Source organism: Adiantum capillus-veneris, chromosome 17 (genome assembly GCF_014529385.1).
Source record: "Adiantum capillus-veneris isolate H3 chromosome 17, ASM1452938v2, whole genome shotgun sequence".
Taxonomy (NCBI): domain Eukaryota; kingdom Viridiplantae; phylum Streptophyta; class Polypodiopsida; order Polypodiales; family Pteridaceae; genus Adiantum; species Adiantum capillus-veneris.
The window spans coordinates 29,173,279-29,181,618 of NC_140947.1; the positions used below are offsets into that span (position 1 = coordinate 29,173,279).

Consider the following 8,340-nt stretch of genomic DNA (forward strand, 5'->3'; position numbering starts at 1 on the left):
GTTCTTGTGTCAAAGGGCGTCTAGAATATTGAGCAGGGCATTGATGTACGTCCTGGTTTTGAGGATGTAGGCGATGTTGACGATGTTGCAGGTCTTGCTGCAAGGATTGCTGCTATTAGAGTTGTTTTGCCTACCGCAGAACAAGCTCCTTGGGATGTAAAGGATGCGCAGGCTCATGCATTAATTTCATTGTCTGTGAAGTGCACCATTGTTCCTTACATCCGTTCAGCAAAATCTGCAAAACAGGCTTGGGATATATTGGCTGGTCTTTATGCAAGTCGCAATGAGGCTAAAATTGCTTTGCCGCGTAAAGAGTTGGAGTCGAAGATTATGCACGAGGAAGATGATATGGACACTTTCCTTGCTAGTGTCAAGGATATCAATGACCAGCTTATTTCTGCAGGTGAAGTCATTTCAGACAGTTCCCTTGTGCAGACTGTTCTTGATGCCTTACCAGATTCTTACCAGACTTTTGCTAGTACTTGGAGACTTATGACCCAAGGAAATCTTGAAGTTGTCAAGTTTGATGCATTATGCACATTGCTGTTGCAAGAGTCACTTTCCAGAAAAAACAGGAATAGACAGTGTGCAGTTGAACAGGCTTTTATTGCTTCCCAAAGAAAGGGTAGTAATAGCAATGCAGCCACTTCTTATGGTTCTGCTGCGACACGAGTGGCAAAACTTCTGTTCCCAATGCTTCTGCTGGCAGCACTTTGTCTGGAAATTCTGGTGATAAGGGAAAAAAGAAGATGCGTTGCCATTATTGTAAAGCTAATGATCACTTGATCAAGTCGTGTCCTAAGTTGAAGGCCAAAGAGGCTAAGAAGAAAGAGGGTGGTTCCACTGCAAATGCTGGTTCCACTACAAATGCAACCATTGTTGAGTCTTCTGTGAAAGGAGACTGTGTTGCTGATGTTGATGCAGAATGGGATTTTAGCACAAAGTGCACTTACAATCCTGCTGTCCATGATGCATGCTTGTCAGTTTGCTGCAGATTCACATGTGTGGTATTTCGACAATGGTGCTACAAAGCACATTACCTCACATCGTGAATTGTTTACCTCTCTCGAGTCTGTCCCTCATGGGAATTCAGTCACTTGTGCCAACAATGCTTCTTATCCGGTTCAGGGAGTTGGAAAGATTGTGCTTACTGCTGCAAGTGGCAGTTCCTTCACACTTGTTGATGCACTTTATGTACCTGGGATTAAGAAGAATCTCTTGTCTGTATCCGCACTTGCTAGACTTGGGCTTGTAGTCAAATTTGTGGATGACAGATGCACAGTTCATGATCTCAGTTTTGGTGATGAAATTGTTGCATCTGGCCTTTTGTGTTGTGGGTTGTATAAGCTCACTTTGTATGACAAGTGTGGACAAAATTTTGCAAATGCTGTTGCAGATTCAAGGGCTATTTCAGATGCAAAACTTTGGCATGCACGTTTTGGTCATCTGAATTTTGCCAGTTTGCTGCATTTGCAAAAATCTGATATGGTTGCTTCTTTGCCGCCTCTTGAAGCACCCGTCAAACATGTTTGTGAAGGCTGTATTTTGGGTAAGATGCAGCGTTCTAAGTTTCCAAAGGATGGTTCAGTTCGGGCCACATGTAGGTTGCAGCTTGTGCATAGTGATGTTTGTGGGCCCATGCAAACTCCGTCCTTGGGCAATTAGCTGTACTTCATGACTTCCATTGATGATTACTCCAGGCATGCATGGGTATTTCCGCTTTGTAGTCTATTACTCCATATGAAGCATGGCATGATAGAAAGCCTTCTATTGAGCACATGAGTGTTTTTGGCTGTTTGGTATATGCTTTGGTGCCACAAACACAACGCATAAAATTGGATGATAAGGCTGTCAAATGTATTTTTGTTGGTTATAGTGCTGAAAGCAAAGGTTACAGGTTATCATCCACAAACAAAGCGTATTCTGGTTTCACGAGATGTAGCGTTTGTGGAAGATTCTGTTCAGCCCTTGCTGTCATGTATTAGAGACAATAATGTAAGCTCATAGGACATTTATGACCCTTTGTTGCCTCTTTTCAGTGGTGGAAATACGAATGTAATTTCCAATGAGGCAAACGTACAGCCTATGGGGGTTTCTGAAAATGTTACAGATCAGCCTATTACTGATGCAGATGTACATGATGTACTTGATGAGGAAAGGGCTGAAAATGAGCAGGCTAGAGGTATGCCAAAATGGCTGGTGCACACTTTGCATGATAGTAAATTGGATGCACCTTTGTCTAGTTGTACTCGTTCAGGCTCTCGCCATGCATCTTATTCATCAAATTGTTATGCTTTGGCTGTGTCTAGCTTACATGATGTTGGGGAGCTCTATCTTTTGATGAAGCACAAAATTCAAAAAATTGGACGGCTGCCATGCAATCAGAATATGATGGACTTATAGAAAATGACACATGGACTTTATGTGATTTGCCTCCTGGAAAAAAGGCCATTGGTACGAAGTGGGTTAACAAGTTGAAACGCAAGCCGGATGGTGAGATTGATCGCCATAAGGCTCGACTTGTTGCAAACGGTTATGCACATCAAAAAGTCATAGATTATGAAGAGACTTTTGCTCCCACTTGTCGTATGACTACTGTGCATTTTCTATGTGCATTGGCAGCTCATTTTGGTTGGGATGTACATCAATCAGACATTGTTACTGCTTTCTTGAATGGTGACATATTTGAGGAAGTTTATGTAACGCAGCCTCGCGGTTTTGTCATAAAAGGACAAGAGGACAAAGTGTGCAGATGTAAGAAGGCTTTGTATGGGTTGAAGCAATCTCCTCGTACTTGGTATGAGAAAGCTGACACTAATTTGGTTAAACGAGGCTTTCGTAACAGTCCAACAGAAAGCACATTATATGTAAAGCATGAGGGTGATGTACTTCTCATTGTGGTTCTTTATGTCAATAATTTGCTGATCACTGGACCAAATGAGAGACATATTGCTAAATTTAAGGCTGATTGGAATGCTACTTTCAAGATGAAAGATTTGGGGCTGTTGCATCATTACTTGGGTATACAGTTTAAGCAGTGTGATGGTGGTATTGCCTTGTGTCAGAAAAGTTACATAGAGACATTGCTATATAAGTTTGGACTTGAAGATTGAAAACCTATTGCCCCTCCCATGGAAATAGGTTTGAAGTTAAGTCTACATGATGTGGCGATCCTGCTGATGTCACTCTTTACCAAACTGCTGTTGGTTGCCTCATTTATGTATGCAACACGAGGCCAGATATTCAGTTTGCAGTCTCACAGGTCAGCAAATTTATGCATAGCCCAGGGTCCAAGCATTGGCAGGATGTCAAGAGGATTTTTCGCTACCTTAGTGGCACTTTACATCTTGGCTTGTTTTATCCCAAGGGGGGATCATTGCCGCCAGACTTACATGCTTTTTGGGACTCAGATTGGGTTGGTTGTTTTGACACGCGAGTATCCACAAGTGGTTTTTGTTTCATGCTGGGCAGTTCATGTATATCATGGTTGAGCAAGAAGCAACCTACTGTGGCCACTTCGAGTTGTGAGGCTCAGTACAGGGCAGCCTTCACAGCTACGGTTGAGTGTGTATGGCTCAGATGCCTTATGGCTGATTTGGGTGTTGGACAGGACACTGCCAACACTATCTACACTGATAGTCAGAGCGCATTGGCAGTTGCGAGGAACCGAGTTTTTGACGCTCGCACAAAGCACATTGAGGTGCATTACCACTATGTCAGGGAGAGGCTCTTAGCAAGAGAGATCAACTTGGCTTATGTGCCAACAGAGGACAACATTGCAGATCTTTTCACAAAGGCATTGTCTCGTGAGAAGCTTGAAGCTTTCCGCAAAGCTTTGGGCTTCCCTTTGTGGACTGATCATGTCCTCAGGGCATGGCACTTCCCTTTACTCATGTGCCAGCTCTCGTTCACCGCATCACTCCAAGGGGGATTTGTTACCATATACATGTGGTAGTGATGTGTGTGAACACACTAGGTTTGCCGCGGCATTTTTTCCCTCTTTAGGAGTTTTTCCCCCTCGAGCATTGTATATACGCCCATCACTCTAGGGCTATCTATCTTTCCATTGCATACTAAGAAACACACTCTCTATTGTGTGCCTTGGGCTTCCTTCATCTTCTCCAAGCTGTGTGCGTTTCTCTGCAACCCTAATTCCAACAGCTGCAAGTTGGGATTGAACAGATAGCAACTGATGATGGAGTTGTTCACATTTAGTGCTTACCTGTTGGATGGCTTCCAAGATGGCTTTGTTATTCTTACTACAAATTTGTATGTAGTCAGCTGCTTCATTTGTCGGATGTAAAGCTGATGTAGATGCTTCTGGATGGACTATCAAAGTAGGGATTTGATTGCAAGGATGACTTTAACCTTCATAGTTATGCATGACTTCTTGCCTTTGATTTCTTATGGTAGGCCTAAGTCCTGGATGCATAAATTCTTTCCATTCTTCTTGTTGAGCGATGGTTTTGGCTTGCTCAACCATACTTATGAATAAGGGCAGTGGAGTATACTTTTGTTGCTCCTTGCAAGATAAATTGAGTTTTAAAGGACAATGCTCTTGTTGCCAGGATTCTGTTTCATCAAAAGAGTAATGACTAGAGCTTGATGTAGATGATGGAACATACCTTTTTTTTTGTAAGAATGAAAAAGGTTTCTTCACCATATTGGTTAACCTTGGCTCACTATCGTCAGAGAAATCTGGCATTTCAATATCCTGTGATGAAGTCAATTATTGAATCATCTTCAGATTGTTCTTGATTTGATTCATAGTTTGCATATTTAGCAATTGGAATGTCGTTATGTTGCAAAGTATTGCAATGGATTACCTCATACTCATATTTATCTTTTAGCACAACATTTCCAAATTTTCTTTTCCTTTGAGGACATTCTGGGGTGATATGTCCCTGTTTATTGGAAATGTAGCACTTGACTTGCTTTCTTTCTTCTTTGCTTAGCTTGCATTTGCGGCGTGCTACTTTGAATCTTCTTCCATATTTGTTTTGTCTGCGCTTAACCCTGCAACTGCATTTACCTTTATCTCTGCAGCCAAAGGTCTTGACCTTTGTTTCCTTGTCACAGAAGTGTGAGTTGAATCCTTTCACTTGCTTTTGATATCCTTCTTCATCATGATTCTGGCACATTCGAGATCGTGACTTCATCAATGAAAGAATTTATATGAGCTATGGAATTGTTTATGTCCAAATGTAAAGCATCTGCTTTTATTCTTTCTTTCACTAAATTTGTAAATGAAGTTGGGAAAGAATTAATATAATATTGCTTGTATTCTCATTTGAAGTATCCACCAGGGAATTGGTACATCAGATGAGTCATGTGTTGTTGATATTTTTTAATATGAGTTAAGTCACATAGCTTGCTTGTGAAGAAGGCTTCTTTGTTCCTTTCTCGAATCTTGTTGATTGATCCAAGGAGCTTCATGACCATCAAGACCTCCTTGCATAATGTAGGCTTTGCTATCTGCACTTCGATCATCCCACCATGCTCTAAGCATGCCTTGGAATCCTACTATTATCATAGATACTGATTGTCTTTGCGTCAAGTCTTTGTAATGAATTTCGTAGTGTGCAAAATTATAGATGAATGCAAAGACTTTCCATACCTGATCCTGATTTAATCCATCAATAACAAGAGTGGTCATATCTCCAATCTTGGAAACTCCTTTTAGAGTCGTAGAAGAGGATGATGAAGGGGTTTCAATCTTGACACATTTTGACTCTATTCAGAATTCAAATTTCATCTTCAAAATTTATATCTGAAGAATTATCAGAAGATTCTTCTGGAGCTGGGAATATGTGAGGAATGACTATATCCAGTTCATCCAATTCCTGCTCTTCATATTCAATGCAACTGTCATCCTAAAAAATTGTCCATTGCATGTATTCACGTAGAATGGTTCTGACTACTTCTCCCATTGCCTGCCTTTGCTGCCATGGTTGTATTTCAGCATTTCTTCCTCAAGGGTGATAGGGATTAAACCCATCTTCAATGTCTTCTGTCATAAAAGGTGACATGTCTGGAGGAAAGCAAGAGACAGAAGTAATCACAGGTTCTTTTAACACTGTGGAAAACATGCGAGGAAAATCCTTATGTTGTGAGCCACCACCAAAATTAATGGCTTGTTGCAAAGCTGTCTGCCACATATCACTTACTGGTGCTTTGCCTTTGTTGGAAGGAGATGTAGATACCCCCTCGGGCAAAAAGATGTGGGAAGTGGTAAGAGAAATCTTAGAGAGTATTTGATATTGCAGGAGTGTGATCTCTTTCAGGGCATTGGTATGCCAGTTAGAAGTTGACTCTAAGGGTTGCAGATGAGTATTCAGAGATGGGACGATATAAGGAAGACTGTGAGTAAGATCCTTGTCGTTAACTACTGCCTTTGTGAGGAGCTCAATACCATTAGCGACAAATTCAAAGGCCATGATGCAATTACAGAGTTTGCACTGAAACAACCCTTCATAATCTTTATAGTTTCTAGATGAATACATGCTAATGCCAGAGGAGAATGGCCCTAGTGAGAAGGATTTGGATCTGCCTAAGAGTTTGTATTGTGCAGTAGATCAAATCTACATAGAATATTTTCCTAACTTTCCTTGTAGTCCGACTGACAAATATTTTGATGAGGTGATCTCTCTCCTCATTAAAACACATGGTTTGGATTTAAAACATAACTATGACCATCTTCAGATAGCCTATCGCATGATAATCCGCACTATCAATACTTGTCTACCTTCAGTATATAACTCTGGGTATTTGCGGGATAATGATTCCCAAATCCGCGGTCACAATATTGTTACAAAGGTGGATGATACAACTTTGGGCAGTTTGCCTGAAATGGTCAATTGGCAGGCAGTGGAATTCCTTGCAGAATGGAATTTGGATATCTCTAAAACTCTGCTAATGAAGTACAACATCCAGGAGCTTTAAACATTCAACAGCTTGTGTGTGTGTGTGTGTGTGTATATATATATATATATATATATATATACATACATACATACATATATATAATATATGTATGTATGTATGTATGTGTGTGTGTATATATATATAGATAGATAGATAGATAGATAGATAGATAGATAGATAGAGAGAGAGAGAGAGAGAGAGAGAGAGAGAGAGAGAGAGAGAGAGAGAGAGAGAGAGAGAGAGAGAGAGAGAGAGAGAGAGAGAGAGAGAGAGAGAGAGAGAGAGAGAGAGAGAGAGAGAGAGAGAGAGAGAGAGAGAGAGAGAGAGAGGAGAGGCTTCTAAGTTGAGAAGGTTTGTGACCCAAGTCAGATTCTTCTTTCTCTAAGGCAATTGAAGTAGCCATGGCAATCGAGGGTGCTCGCATTGCGTTAGATGTTACACAGCTCTTTGGAGGGGCTCCCATGGTCTTTTTGAACAAATTCATAGAGGGATGTATCGCATATGTGGCTGCCAAGATTGAGTCCATGGAGCCTTGCTCTAGTGTTAAGGATCGTATTGGGAAAAGCATGATTGAGGATTCTGAGTCCAAGGGGATGATAACACGAGGAAAGAGTGTTCTTATTGAGCCAAAAAGTGGCAACACACACATTGGGTTGGCATTCATTGCAACATCAAAGGGCTACAAGTTAATTATAACAATGCCATCTTCCATGAGTTTAGAGCGGCATGTGCTGCTGAAAGCCTTTGGAGTTGACCTTATTGTGACCTCCAAGCTGAAGAGATTGTAGCAAAGGATCCTAAGGCTTATATGCTTCAGCAGTTTGAGAATTGTGCAAGCCCAAAGATACATTATGAAACTACTTTTGGCCAAAGATTTTGAAGGACACAGCTGGCAAGATCAAAATTTTGGTCTCTAGAATTGGGATCGGAGGGATAGGGAATGCGATCATGGTGGTTGTGTGTTGGGTCTTCAAAAATAATTTTCTCTGTTCTTTTACCAATAGTTTGAAATTGAAAGGTGGGTTCTAAATGACAACACATGGCAATACAAAATAGGCTGGATTTGTGAGGGGCCTTACTAAGGTTCAATTCAGAGGGGCTAGTAGCAAAGAAGAAGCAAGGGGCATGCGCCCCATGTGGCACACACCCATTGATATGAAAAAAGTGGTTGAATTTCTAAGAGGCCTTACTAAGGCCCGGCCAGCGGCAAAGAATAAGAGAGGGGCGAGCGTCCATCGTGGCACAAACCCATTGTGCTGAAAAAAAGAACAACATTTTCAAACCCACCAAAAAAAGGGCAAGCCCACCCACCCCGCCTCCAAAGAGAAGCACTTCTAGGAATTTTTCATCATGAACTGCAGATGATGAGGGTATGGAGACAACTACCTCACCACATGAGCCACTAAGATCATTGGA

General features: G+C 41.4%; 1 pseudogene; it reads left to right on the forward strand.

Moving 5' to 3' along the window:
- The first annotated feature begins 7,325 nt into the window (after nucleotides 1–7,325).
- Nucleotides 7,326–7,953, forward strand: LOC147436989 (putative inactive cysteine synthase 2; annotated as a pseudogene).
- The last annotated feature ends 387 nt before the right edge of the window (nucleotides 7,954–8,340 follow it).